Source organism: Ursus maritimus, unplaced genomic scaffold (genome assembly GCF_017311325.1).
Source record: "Ursus maritimus isolate PB19 unplaced genomic scaffold, ASM1731132v1 scaffold_27, whole genome shotgun sequence".
Lineage (NCBI taxonomy): Eukaryota > Metazoa > Chordata > Mammalia > Carnivora > Ursidae > Ursus > Ursus maritimus.
In genome coordinates, this window is record NW_024425230.1 from 17,469,718 (window position 1) to 17,484,810 (window position 15,093).

General features: G+C 53.4%; 1 protein-coding gene across 1 annotated transcript in view; it reads right to left on the minus strand.

Annotated features, from left to right (window-relative positions):
* Positions 1-14,492, minus strand: part of KLHL25 (kelch like family member 25) — a 35,078-nt gene extending 20,586 nt beyond the window's left edge. Inside the window, exon 1 of the mRNA XM_040642768.1 lies at positions 14,424-14,492. The gene's annotated coding sequence lies outside the window, so the exon portion shown is untranslated. The remainder of the gene's footprint in view (positions 1-14,423) is intronic.
* Between the last annotated feature and the right edge of the window lie 601 nt (positions 14,493-15,093).

Here is a 15,093-nt window from a genome sequence, read left to right on the forward strand (position 1 = left end):
GGGGCCAAAATTGGTTCTTGCGGGGGGGGGGGATGAAAGTCGTGTGTGTGTGTGTTTTAAGATTTTATCTATATGAGACACAGAGAGAGAGCACAAGCAGAGGGAGGGGCAGAGGGAGAAGCAGGCTCCCTACTGAGTAGGCAGCCGGTCGTGGGGCTCGATCTCAGGACCCCAGGATCTTGACCTGAGCCAAAGACGCTCAACCGACGGAGCCACCCAGGCGCCCCTCTTGTTCTTTTTATACACAAAGCACAGATACACACACAGTACATCGACTTACAGTATATCTGGTATTAACATTTATGGGAGGGGTAAGCACAATGGGGGTAAAAAGATCTAAAAAGGTTTTGGGGGAAAGTGATAAGGTTTAGAAACACTAAGAACAGAGTAACTATTTTCACTTTGGCTTCTTTTCTCCTTTTATCCCCAGTTTACATTGTTGCAGTAAAATAAGATTATTTTACATTGTTTTTACCTAATTACATAGTTTCCAAATTCCTATCCGTCATTCACCATTGAACAAGGTTACTGGAGTGCCTGCTGCCTACAGGCGCTGGGATCCACAGTCTCCTGGCTCCCTCCTCAAACAGTGCAGTGTCTCTGTGGTTGCCAAATGTAATTTTCAGTGTCTGTGAAATATACAACCACCATCTAGGTCACTCATCCACAGTTTAAAAAAAAAATTTTTTTTAAAGATTTTATTTATTTATTTAACAGAGATAGAGACAGCCAACGAGAGAGGGAACACAAGCAAGGGAAGTGGGAGAGGAGGAGCCTGATGTGGGGCTCGATCCCATAACGCTGGGATCACGCCCTGAGCTAAAGGCAGATGCTTAACGACTGCACCACCCAGGCGTCCCTAAAAATTTTTATCCAACGATAACTGTGTTGCTTATGTTGAATTACTGTATTCTCTAGGGATGAAATCTGTGGAGAACAATCACAGATGTTCGATGTCCTATTGTCCTAAAAGTTCTGTTTACCGTGCTTAAACTGCCCCTGCAACAAAGTGCCTTCTTACAGCTAAGTGGGGTGGTGGTGTAGACAGCACCAAGTTCATCAGGGCAGGACGGACAGAAGGTACCACATCCTGCTCCCCTCAGCTCAGTGGGGGACCGTCTCTGGCCCCCAAAGCTGGGAGCCTGCAAGGCCAGCTGCTGCTCCAGCTGGGAGCAGGGCCAACGAAATGGACACCACGGCTCTAATCAGAGAGGCGACGGAGAACTCGGCACTCGGGCTAACCCATCTGTTGAAATAACTCGTTTCCTTTCACTTATCCAGAGTGCGGCAGAGGGAAACAAAGGGGGCAGAGAGAAAAGTCCCCTCCAAAGCAAACATTGCATCATGGTCTTGGGCTCCTCCCTCTTCAGAAGGACTGGCCTGGCCCTTGGCAAACAGAGGGGGGCTGGGGACCCAGAGGGAGGCTGTCTCTTTTCCTGTCTGGTCCCTTAAAAGATTCGCAGGGCCCCACAGATGGAGCCATTAAAAACACTCTGGCCTAGATATCACTTTCAATGAGCCACCTGGAGCAACAGTCTAGGAGGAAAATGAATATGCAGAGTAGAACAGGGAGGAAAAAACAACAAAAACACCAAGAGTAAAGCACTGGCCATTTCCTGGTAGTGGGTCTTTCTCCCCGTTCTTTCTTCTTGTTCTTTCTTCTTCGGGCCGTCAGCATGGGTGTCGACCTGGAGTCAGAACGCTCCTCAGTTCCTAAAGCCTGAGATAGAAGCTGTCTTTTCTCTTCCCCTTGAGGGCCGAGAGCAAGGAAGTGTAGCTGGAGAGCAATTCGGAGTCTTTCAAAATGACAAATGCAGGTGCCCTCTGCCCCGGCATTTCCACGCCTGGGAACCTTGCCCTCAGTCCCATTTGCACATGAGGTTTGGCTGCAAGCAAAAGGCTGGAAAACAACCTCGATGTTCATAAATAAGAGTCCTAGTCAAATAAACCTTGGTTCATTCATAAAGTGCAATACTATGCAGCCAAATATATATATATAAAGCAGGTGGCTTTCCATGCTACTGTAAGTGCTGCGGATTGGAGGCTGTCTTTTATGTCTGCTAGAAACCAGACTACCTATAAACACGCAGACACGACACACACCCATGGGTATGTGCACAGACTACCTCTGGGAGGCTGGGTAAGAAACTGGTTGACAGTAGTGCCACTGGTGAGAACAGGGGAGACCCCCACCCCTCTGAACTGAATTCTGTGCCAGATACAGTATCACTTTTTTAAAACCCTGCCGTATACATGAACCTTTGTGCCAGGGGCTTTTAAATGCATTTTTGCACTTAACCCTTAAGACACCTCTTCAAGGTGCCAATTGTACAGATGGGTAAACTGAGGCTCAGAGAAAATTTAAAAACTGCACACATCCTTAGTATTTAAAGCTGTTTTTCGGGGCGCCTGGGTGGTGCAGTCATTAAGCTTCTGCCTTCGGCTCAGGGCATGATCCTGGCGTTCTGGGATCGAGCCCCACATCAGGCTCCTCCGCTGGAAGCCTGCTTCTTCCTCTCCCACTCCCCCTGCTTGTGTTCCCTCTCTCTCTGGCTGTCCCTCTCTGTCAAATTAATAAATAAAATCTTTAAAAAAAATAAAAATAAAGCTGTTTTTCTCCCAAGTCCCTGCTCAAATAGCATGAGGAGGGCTGCTTATGAAGACAAGGAACCTTCCTGGCCACAAATGCTGTGTGCAGCTGAACAGGAGACGGTATTTTAAATGAAAACCCTTGATTTCTCAAGCACCCCCGCCGTTCCACTTAGCAAACCTGCATCTTCCCTCCTGGGCTTCAGGAAAGGAGGAAGCGTGTGCAGGTGTGTGTCCCTGCCAGGCTTAGTACCGCCAGGAAGGGTGCCTGCTGCAGAGCACAGTGGACGACCTGGGGACAGACCAGACCTGTGATACAGGCTTCCTGTGAGGCACCTGCCTTCCCTCCTGCCCAGAGAACAGCCACCATCACCTGGGACCTCCCCTCTTGCTGCTAATGCCTCGTCCGTGATATGAGATCCGTGCTGGCATTCAAATGCTCGGTGCCCTTGTTTCTGCATTTGTCAAATGGGCGTGAAAATCATCACACCCACCTCGCCAGACTGCTGAGGGACTAAAGGGGGGAAATTCATGTAGAGAGCTGGGCTCAGGGCCTGGTAGCTGGTTCCTGGCTCCCAGGTGCTCTGGGCACTCAAAATGTTTGTTGTAAAATGTTTTCATTGAAGAACGTGAAGAAAATCCAGCCTCACAGGGATGGGTTGTTGGAAAAGGAAGGAAGCTGGAAGAGACTTCTCAGATAATTTCGGGTATTCTTACTTGATATCACACCGAGACCGGACGAGCAGTAGTCTCTTAGAGATTAGCTGCAGTGTGGAACCTGAGCGTGAACCCGTGAACTCTTGTACTCTGTGACATTCCGATCTCCTGGGCTATCCTGCACCCTGAATGGATTTTCCACTCATGCACGGCGTGGCCTGGAGGTCATCTGGTCATTTGGAAAACATCAGCTCACTAAGCCATGCACTCGGAGAGATTAGTGAAAAAGGCAAATAACACCTTGGTATTTCCATGAGAACAGTTTTGACCTTGGGGACCCCTAAAAGACTCTCGGGCGTCCTCCTAAACACACTTTGGAGAACACCGGGTTAGCAGCACTCACTTACCCTCCACATTAGCTGTGTTTGTGCTAAGAACTCAGAGGAAAACTTCTATGGAAAGCTCAGGGTGGGTGACAACAGGATCACCCACCCCTGCGAGTCTCAGCCCCCTCCCCAGCGTGCATGGAGCTGTGGTCACAGGGGCCAGCACCTTCTACCCTACGGCTGGCTGGCCTCCCCACCTGCCCCAGAGCCTCCCTTCTTCCGGCCTGCCCTGCCCCTCCCCTCATTACCAGCCACTTTCTTCTTACCACAGGACCCCCTCATTCTCCCCCAAAATAACAGATTTGGGTACTTTGTACTGGGCAGGGCCTCAGACAGCAAACTACAGGGGCCATGCACGGGCTGCTGCCTTTGGGCTTTGCAGCTGATAATTCTTGGTCTCTTGAAATTACATATGTGTGTATATTTATAGCCAAATACATGGGTGCCCAGAAGTTGCGACTCATTCATATATACATTTTTAGCACATTGCGTGGCCACCAAGTTCCACTAAATCTTCCTTCCTGGGTTCCTTGTGTCACCAGTCCTATGCTGGAGACAAGGTGAGACCTTCCCCACTGCACACTGGACTGTGAGGGGCCCCTGTCCCCAATGTGTCCCCCCTCCCCGCAATCTGAGGCCAAATGCTTTGCTACTGACCATCAGTCTCTCCTGCTCAGAAGGTTTCAATGAGGCTTCAGTCTGTCCCCCCTCCAGCTTCATCGCCCACCCGAGCCCCTCTCCCTGCCACCAAGCACACAGACACAGGCTGGCCTTTCCAGCTCTCCCCTCCACCCTTTCTGCCCTCAAGTCTCACCTCCACATCACACCCTCTCTGGACTTGGCACCTAGTGTGCACGCCCTGCACACCCATGATGCTCAAAAAATCACCTGGATAAGGAATCTGAGCACCTACTATGTGCAGGGCTCTGTGCTGTGTACCGGGAACGTGGCAGTGAGTAAATACACATTTTTGTCTTATTTCCTGCAGTGAAGGTTCTGATACCCATTGAGTCTTTGCGATAGCATTGTGGTGTTTTTTGTCTGGCACGCTTTATTCCTTCAGGTCATTGTATATTGTGCCCTTATTTTAATTTCCGACTCCTAGAGGACAGTATTCTGTGGCATTTCTCTTGCCTAGAGTACATGCAAAGCTAGTAAACATGGCTGAAGGGGTAGTGGATTAACCACAAGAGCCACTGCAGTAAGCATCAGAAAGATCTAGACATCTGTCAAACCCACGTGACAGGTTCTTGGTGTCTGCTGTATTAACTTGCAATATGACTGACATGTTTCATATTTAAGTATTTTAAGTGCTAGATGGGAAAGAGTAACCCTCAACCCTGCCCCGGACAGTGTTCCATAAATCGCAGGGATCAACGTGGAAACGCCAACTAACGAGGTGGCTAGGCTCTAAGCCCCTGCTTCCAAATCCCAGTACCGCTGTTCGCGCCTGAGTGACTGGTCCCAGATATGTACATTCCCCGAGCCTTAGTCTTCTCATCTGGAAAATGGGGGTGAAAATAACTGTCCCCACATCAAAGTACTACCCTGGGAATTAAAGGAGAGAATCCAGGGAAAGAGCTTAGCAGCACGAGGCACACAAAACTTACTCCGTTAGTGAGAGCTGCTGCTCTTCGTACTGTGGCTGCAGCCCCTGGTGGCAGGAGCCCTGTGGTGGGCACGTGCAAAGATGGCCGGTCCCCTGATCTCCACCCTGGCCTTACTCCTGTGACCTACATGGCGTGCTTGCCACATTACCCACATGGCAAAGGAATCTGCAGATATAATTAGTGATGTTGCTAACTGATCAGGTGACCTAGAAACAGAGAGGTTTTCTGGGTGGGCCTGACCCAATCACAAGAGCCCTTTACAGCACAGTTTCCTCCAGCGGATCACAGAAGTGGATGCCAGAGATTTGCAACAGGAGAGGATCTGATATCCCTACTTCGGGTCTGGAGGTGGCGGGGGACGCTTGGCACACACTGTGGCAGCTTCTAGGAGCTGAGATCAGCATCCAGATGACAGCCAGAGAGGATAGGGGGACCTGAGTCCTACAACCACCAGGAACTCGACTGTGCCAACAACCTGAATGGCCAGGAAGCAGACTCTCCCCCAGGGCCTCAGGGTGAGAGTTCAGTCAATACCTTGACCTTGGACTTCTGGTCCAAAACCCTAAGCAGAGAAGCTCGTCCAGCCAGCTCAGGCTTCTGCCCTACAGTACCATGAGCTGATCAATAGGTACGGCTTAAGCCACTAAGTTTGTGCTGATTTGTTATGACGCAACAGGAGCTAAAATCAGCCCTGCCTGGCCTCAGACCATACTGCATATAGAGGAAAAGCATACCAGGTGCTTGTCCGAAGGGTCTGGGGACCATTCACACCTCCTGTATCCTTAATCGCTGCACAGGTGATGCTTGAGAGCCGGGACTGTCTTACTCATGTCTACTCCTAGCACTTAGCAGTGCAGGTGTCATAGAGAAGGCTCTCAGTAATTTCACTGAAAATAATGTCAACTTCCGGGGCACTCGGGAACGGAATGGCTTAGCTGGTTAGCTTCAGTCCCATGACCAGCCAGTTATAAGGTGTTCAGGTGTAATTATCCGGGCAAAACCCAGCTCAGGCCTCTTTTTGGCCTAGTGGAGAACTCCAGACCCTGCAAGTGGTCAGAGGAAGCCACTCAGCAACCAGGGGAGGTACGTGTCCACGTGCGAAGTGTCTTGCTTTACACACCACCCGATGTGCCGTGGCCCCTGCCTCAGCCTGTGGCAGCCTCCCGGGGCTTGGCTGGCCAACCAAACCCTGACATTTTGCTTGTAATTGTACCTTCCAGTAAAAAGTCCTCGTTGGAGTGGTAAAAATAGCAGCTGTGACTTCCTGCAGCACAGATACACCAGTCCATCTCAGGGCCTGAAAGGAAACCTGGTGACCTGGTCTCACGCTAGCTCCGGGAAATACCCGTGAGCTGGGCTCAGGCTGGCAGCAGGTGGCACCCAGCCAGGGCAGCCCACTCGGGCCTCTGCCCCCTGTGGACCACCCCCAAATCAGCTCCCAAGATGCTCCCCTCACTCCCTTCCTGAAAATTCCAACCCTCGACATCAGGGGATGTCTGAAAAACGTACAAACTTGCCAGCAGGGGCGCCTGGGTGGCGCAGTCGTTAAGCATCTGCCTTTGGCTCAAGGCGTGATCCCGGCGTTATGGGATCGAGCCCCACATCAGGCTCCTCCGCTATGAACATGCTTCTTCCTCTCCCACTCCCCTGCTTGTGTTCCTCTTTCGCTGGCTGTCTCTCTCTGTCAAATAAATAAATAAAATCTTAAAAAAAACCAAAAACTTGCCAGCAGCCAGGCTCCCCACCCTCCTCTCTTCCTGCTCACTAGCTGCAGAGTACAGAGAGGGGAGGCCCCCTACCAAAACCCTTTGGGGGTTCCACGGTCCCCTTGTGCATCTGCTCTTTATTACTCTCTCCCACATCTGTCTACCTCCCTCTCTGTGGCCTCCTATCCCCTGCAGCTGTCCTAACCAGGTCGGGTACTGGGGGAAATAGCAGAAGGGCTTACATGTGGGTCATCCCCAGGGCAGCAGGGCTCAGGCCAGCCTGGATGCCGCCCCTCGAGCAGAGGAGGTGAGCTGTTAGAGCCCACTCGGGGAATGACAGGAGAGCCTGGCTACAGTGTCCCCGGGCATGGGAATCCCAGCAGTCATGAATTCCTCTAGGGGCCCAGGACACAGGGCTGCCCGCCCCCCGGGTTCCCCATCTTAGGACCTGATGCCACCCAGGAACCACATGGGAGTGGTTCCCCCGGCCCCAGACTCCTTTCCTTCTCTACCAGAGCTTCCCCATCCTTCTGTCCCCAAAACAAGTACAAGGGCCCTTTTGTCTATCTTTTCTCGTTTTAAAGCCTCCTGTTACAGGAAAACAGACGAGGACCCCCAAAGTAATAAACATGGGAATCCATAAAGTTCTAAGGGCCCAAGGCTTTGGTCTAACCGGCAGCTAAACTGGGGGATCAGCCTGTGGTGACCAATGCCCCTTTCAGAGCCTTTTTAGGGACGGGCTAGAGCTCTTTCTCTGCCCTCCTGGCTCATTCCTTCATCCCTGCAGGTGAGACAGGGAGGAACACGCCTACCAGCTAGCCCTTTGACTTCCCTCTCAGGCCACGTGAGGGATGCCAGGCAGACGTCCCACCTAAAGCCACCCCAGCCCCTCCCCTAGACTGGCTGTTTAGAAACACTCAGAGTCACTCACACGTTCCGGGCTTCAAATATCTGGCTCTCACTAGTAAAACCCATGATGTTTGCAGAACTTTTCAGCATAAAATGAACTTTCAGGAATGTTTTCCCATGCACCACAGGCAACGCACAGCAGCCTGGCAGGGGGCAGGGCAGGGATTAAAAGGGCCTCGTTTCACAGATGAAGCTTCACTGGAGGTCAGGAGACCAGTCAGAGGCAGAGCCAGCAATTACTAAACCTCGATATTCTGGAAAAAACAAAGACGGATGAAAACAAAAAAAGGAAGCCTGGATACACTGGATCACTTTTTTTTGGTTTGCTTGTTTTAAAGGAATAATGAGATCCCCCCCGCCCCCTCATGAAAATGTGGATAATACCAAGTATTATAAAGTACGGGTGAGGATGTGGGCAAATGGGCTCCCAGACACCATCGGTGGGTGAATGACCTGCCTAAGTCTTTGGGAAAGGCATTCAGCTTTGACAATGAACATTTAAAAATCAGAAAGAGCTTGGGTGGCTCGGTTGGTTTAACGGCTGCCTTTGTCTCAGGTCATGATCTTGGGGTCCTGAGATGGAGCCCCACATCGGGCTCCCTGCTCAGCGGGGAGTCTGCTTCTCCCTCTCCCTCTGCTGCTCCCCTCTGCTTGTGCTCTCTTGCTCGCTTGCTCTCTCTCTCTCAAATAAATACATAAAATCTTTAAAATAAATTAAAAAAAAATAAAAATAAAAATCAAAGATGCACGATCCAGGACACACAGGACTTCATGGATTGTATGGAAGGGGGGGGGGGAGTCAGACAGGACCTAACCATCTCCCTGGAGAGGGTGAGATGAACACCGGTGACTGGGGCACACGGGAGTGTTGTGTAGCTGTAAGATGGGCAGAAGTGCGACCACACACTGGGCCACAGAAGCTGTGGGCAGAAACACAAAATCTGTACAGAAAAAGGGTGGCCAGAAGGGTATACACCAAACCAGTGATAGATACCAAGGACGAGGGGGACTTCCAGGCCATGCTGCATTTTCTCTCATGTTGTCCATTTATAACTGATGTGTTACCGAAGTTAAAGGAAACAATTAAACAGCTTAAAGGAACGTGTTTTTCTTGGCCTCCCTAGGAATCAGAAGATTACAGCGGATGATGCCTGCCGCCTATCTCTGGCTGGATCCCCCTCCGCGGCCCATGCTGTTCCAGCCTGTACTCTCGCTCGCTGCCTGCCCCACATGCCTTTCCTCAGTTCTTCCCCTGGGTGCCTCGGTCCAGTCCTGCAGGTCTCGGCTCAAAGGTCACCAGCCCAGAGTCGCCTTCTTTAGGCTCCCTCGGTCCCCACCTTGACCTTTTCCTCCCCACCCACGTCTCGCAGCCCTAACGGCAGCTGTATTCATTTTGTCTATCTGGCCCCAGTTGAATAGGGGCTCCAGGATGGTGGGGACCTTGCCTTGTTTTCTTCTGCATCCCAGAGCCTGGTAGAGAACAGATGGCAAAGATTATTCATTGTACCCATTTGGAATGGAGATGCTAGAAACAGTCTACTTCTTCACCTCTCCAGTGGGGAAACTGAGGCAGACTCTTGCCATGCCACTCACTCTTCAGCAGTGTGTCACAACCACTTGACTACCTGTCTGCCTCAACTATCAGAGGCCGAACTTCCAAGAAAGGACTCTCTTTGAACCTGACTTTTTTCCCCCAGTTTCTAGTTCAGGATGAGCCATTCAGAAGGTGCTAAATAAAAGCTTGCTACATGAATGCAGCTGTACAGCTCTCTCCCTTGGATTTTCAAAGCTGTGAACAACAGAGGCATTCACACGTTAAGGGACTTGCTGCCCAGGGTCTCACAACCCTGGCTAGCATGCAGCAGAACTTGAACTCTGGATGCTGGATGTAATGGCTTTCTAGAAAAAGAGCTCCTGTGTCTCTTGGACTTCGCTCCTGCCCAGACAAATCTGGCCTGGCCAACGGCAAACCTGGCAGGCAGCTCATCCTGGAATTGAGTGAGCAAAGCTCCTCTTATCGTAATTAGGAAATTAATTCCATTCACCCTAGATTGATCTGTGGTCAGCCTCTCTCCTTGGGGGCCCAACGAGAACAGGTAGAAAATAAACAAGGCTTTCTGTTTCCATCCTATCCCTGCATCCTACTCTGAAGGATCGGCTGACAGTAGAAGGTATCTTCTTGGCAGGCAGAGGTGGGTGGGAAGTGACACCCAAGGCCAGTGTGGTCCTCCCTCTGGCAACAGAGACGTGGTTCTCCCACGGCCCTGCTCAGCCCCCGCCTTCTTGCAGGAGGAGCGATCCAACTGGTCTTGCAGGCACCTCCTTGGCAAAGTCTGGTTATAGGAGCCTCGCGTCCTCCTCCTGTCCCCCCGGGCTCCCTCACAAACCCTACCAATCTTGGGAGATCTGTGCTCATCTCTCTTCTTGGAGGTGGCCCTGGGGACACCTGCGGGCTAGGTCCCACCCCATCCATATTGGGATTGGAGCAGGGGTGCCTGGGACCAGCCCGAGCAACCTTGGGAAGCAAGTCATCCACCTGCCACCTTCCTTTGGGCCCAGCTTTGTTCTTCTTTGACCCAGTCCTCTGGCGTCACTAGCCCCTCATCCACAGGCACCAGTGCCTGTAGGCCCTTTACACCTGGGCCCTGGACTCCAAGGCAGTGGGCAGAGGCAGGGAGCCAAGGGAGGCCTGAGAAACTGGTAAAGTCTGACTCAGTTTCCACTCAAGAAAGGAAAGAAAACTGGGAGCCTGCCTACTGTATACCTTTCTTGTTCTACAGGAGGAAAAATTAAGGCCCAGAGAGGGAAAGCGACTTACCCAGAGCCCCACAGCACACATCAGAGGCAGAGTTGGAAGTCTAGACTCCTGACTTCTAATTTGCCCCTCCACACTCCACTGGCTGCTCTCTCTGTCTTTCTGCCCAAGAAGGCTAGGCAAAGAACTCAAGCCTATAAAATTACATGATATCAGAGGCTGTAAGAACTTCTGGGGTTTTATGGCAAAACATCTAATAGCAGCATCATACAGAAGAGCATCCACACATGTTAGAGAAGAGCAAGTTGAGGCTCGTAAAGGGGACCTACATGAAATCACACAGCCAGGGAGAGGCACAGCAGGACTTCCCGACCCCCACTTAAGCGCTCTTTCTGCCAACACGTTCCAGGTGTGAGCGTTCCAACTGTCAGAGGATGGTGAAGAGGTGGCGTTGGCCTTGGGCCTCAGTCACACTGCAACAAGCTGTGGCCCAGAGAGCCTGGTCCAGACTCTGTATACATCCCAGGGGCGCAGGAGACCGTGAGGAAATACGGTGAAATTCCCCAACTACACTGGATTTCTCAGATCACAGAGCCAGCGCTCTGAAGAACAAGTCAATGACCCATATGTGCCTACCTTTGCTCCTCCAAAAGGCATGGACAGGGCTTAGAAGGAAAGGTTCAGCAGTGAGAAAGAACAGAGTCTCCTGGCACCAGAGGGAGGTGAAAAGGGTGGGTGGAGGTGGCTAGGGCCCAAGAGATCACAGACACATGAGCAGCATCCGAATCCAATCCTGAGCCCATGCTCTTTCCCCCCATCTGGTCTTATGCTTGAAGAGACTTAACAGGAAGCCCTCCCATCTTTGAGCTCTCTCTCTGCTCCCAGCATCCCCATCCTCACAGCCTAGGGACCTGGAGTCAGTCTGGCAAGGCAAGTGCCTGCAGGTGACAGGTATCAGCTTTCGCGACCTTTCCATTGGGACAGGGGCAGTGATGCTCAGGGGCCAGGTGGTCCAGGAACGAGGCTGGAACCTGTTGTGGAGACTGGGCTGGATTCCATCACCCGGGGACAGACCCAGATTACTAAGGGGAAAGCCCTACTGCCCTGAGGTGAGTAAAAGTTGTGGGTGCACACATGCCCCCGCCCCCAGCTGTCCCAATGAAGTGTTTTCTGGCTGGGAAAAAGCTTCAATAGCTCTGGCTGCCTGAGGCAATTCAATTATGAAATTTACCACATTAGATGAAAACCAGCATCTTGATCAGCCAATTCATTTGTGTCTGGACACTCTGTTTCCTCCTGCCAGCTCTGTCCGCCCCTCCCTGGCCAGGCCACAGCCACACTGCAGGCTGGTCCGGACGGATGAGGGCTTAGACGATGGGGTGGTCTTTGGGGCTGGTGGGGTGGCTCTTCCCATGTCCCCCTGAGCAGAGAGACTGCAGCCAGAAGCCATCCATCTTCCTGGAGACTCCTGGGACTGCTGACTCCGCAGTCTCAAATGAACCCTTCTATCAACGCCCATCTGCGTTCTCCCAGATCTCAACCTGCACCTACCTTGGGGCTGCAAGGAATCGGCTTCTGGGAGAAGTGTGGGTGGGTGGTGGGAGAAGGCTGCTGCCTAGGGCCCGGAATCAGGGCTCCACCATGCCATTCTCATCTTTGTCAAGGCATCATCTCTCCAGAAAGCCTTTGCCATCCCTTCCCCTCAGCTCCCCTTGCTGCCTTTATCACTGGGGTACTGTGCACACACCTGTGTGTCCGTGTGGCAGGGCCCAATCCGTGTGCCAGCACACCCTTGTCTAGGAGCTCCCCGATGACAGGGCCCCCATCAAGACCCTTCTGACAAAGACTCAATTAGTCAATTAACAAAGGCATGAACAAACCACTCACCCAGTAACACTCCCTCCCCAGCTCCCTAGCGCATCAGAGTGGTAGAAGCTAAGAAGTGAGCTGCTTTCGCTGCAGACCGCGAAGTCCCAGGCCTGGCTAATCTTCCCCTTCTTCCTGCTCTCCTCTGCCCACACTGGGTGCCCAGAGGTTTTGAGCGGCTTTTAAGGAGCATCAGGCTGCAGAAGCCGCCTCCGATGCTGAGTGTGCAGCTCACCCATAGCTCCTCTCTCTGCACCACAAACATAAATCCAGCTGCAGCCCCAGCCCCAGGATGAAGGTTTCTACCATTTCTCTCTACCTTCCTTTTAACAATCTCCCTGGAGTCACTTCCGGACAAATGGAATGACTCCAGACCAAGAGAGCTGCCAGGCCCAGAAGACTGACTCCATCACCCTCCTCAGGCATAGCTTGGGGACCCCAGGACCCCTGGTCTCAGAAGGATACCAAATCTGCCCCCCGGGGGGGTGGGGGGGTGGAACTTGTGTCCTACTCCCCACCTGCCCCCAGCCCCCAAATGCAAGTCTTTATCAACAGCCCCTAGGAATCCTAACACCACACCTGGGCCCAGTGAGCATCAGTCCCACCTATGAAGGGGGAGACAGAGGTCCAGGGTCCCAAAGGGCCTGACCCCACATCACCGTCACCATAGCTGGTCCACGATAAGAACGCGGGGTTCCTGCCTCCTCCCCCGGTGCCACTGGCAACTTCACTTTTCACATGGCCAGAGTGAAACCAGAAGGCCCAGACACCTGGTGTTCTCTGCCCTGACTCACTGGGGAGGGCCAAAGCTCAGGGAGTCCTTCCTCTGCTCAAACCAAGTTGGCAGGACCCAAGAGTGCCCAGATTAAACCTGCAGGGGCCTGGCTTGGCCTCCACCCCAATCCCTTTGATTGGGTCTCTATAAAGACTTTTCTTTGCACAAAGACAGTGATAATGCACCTTGGGGACTTCGAAGCAGCAGCACAAAAATGTACAGTTCCCCTGGGGGTACAGTCTCTCAAAGGAAAAGCTTCACAAGCAACTAGAGGAGGAAAAGTAGGGGGTGCGTGCCCAAATGCGGTTCAGGAGCCAGGGCAGGATGTGGGGAAGAGGACTGCCGGGCTGAAGAAGGCTCGCTCTGGACCTGCTAGGGTGGCGCCACCTCGGTGGGCAGATGGGTGGGACTTAACAGCGTGTGACCACTGCTCTGCTAATCCACAGCTCTCTAAACAGAGACAAGGGGCCCCGTCAGGCAGGACGTGGACGGCCGGGGGCACCGGGACGCCGGACGCAGGCCGGGCTCGCGGGGACGACGCTGCCCTGGTTAACCCCCCGGCCCTCGCGCCGCACGAGGCAGACGGCCATCTGGCCCTCGGCGTCAAGTGCGCGGGGACTTCGCCCAGCCCGGGCGCAGAGCCCGGCCGCTCACATCCTCAAACACAAGCAGCCTCTTCTTTCCAGGATCGATAGTAATTTTTTAAAAAGAGAGTCTGCGGACTCAATGAATCAACCACTCCCAAGGGAAAGAGTAGTAGCTCCCGCGCGCAACATCCATTTACAAAACAATTCATTCCCTCGCCCGGAGCTCTCTGCAAATACCCTCGCCGGGTCCCCAGGCACGCGCGGGGCGGGAGCAGTCGCAGGGACTGGAGAGGAGGTGGCCGACTCCAGCCCCCTCCCTCCCCACCATTGTCCCCGACTCCAGCCCCCGAGACCCCGCGGCGGTCGGGGCCCCGAGCCACGGCGCTGCTCCCGGCGCAAGCGGCCGCGCGGGGACTCTCTCGGCCGGGGGCTCCCACGGTGGGGCGCGCAGCTCCCCGCACTCCCGGTCCCGACCTGGGAGGGGGGAGGTGGTGACAAGTGCCAGCCCGTCGGCCGGGGCGCGCGGCTAAACCGGCCCGAGGCCGGCGCCCCTAGCCCAGCCTGGCCCGGCCCCGCCACTCACCGCTCGGGGCGCCGCCGCCCGCCGCGCTCGTCGTCCCGGGTCAGCCGCGCTCAGAGGCCCCGCGCGAGGCTCCACAGCCCGGGCCGCCGCCGCCGCCGCCGCCGCTCCCCTCCCCCGGCTCCCCACAGCCGGAGCGCGCTGCCGCTGAGATACAGCCCGGTGGCCGCCAACAAACTAGTTTCTCAGGCCTTCCCGCCCCTCCTCCCGGCGCGAAGCCAATCAGAAGCGGCGCCTCTGTGACGGATGGGCGGCCGAACCCGTAGTTCAGCCCGCAGGGGGAGAAAAGGGTGGGCGCCCGGGCCTCGCCGGCACCGCGAGGGGGCGGGGCGGGGCGAGGAAAAAGACTTTGACCAGATTCTTAAAGGGACAGGCGCCAGCCCGCCCCCGCGGCCGAAGTTTAGGAACAAAACCCGTCGATGTTCTAGAGCTTTCCGAAGAAGGGAACTTTGTAGATTGCAAATGCCTCTTCTATACCGGGTGTGCGGAGCCACACTTTTAGTTGTGAAAGTGTTAGGGAAACCCTTCCGTTTTACTTATTTCAATGTTTGGGATTTTCTGCAGCCACTAAATCCCATGAAGTACTTGGAATATGTATTTTTCAGGGTACTTCAGATCTCTGACCCACACCATTTCTCACTAAGTTCTTTATGTAAGCCAGTCTTCAAATATT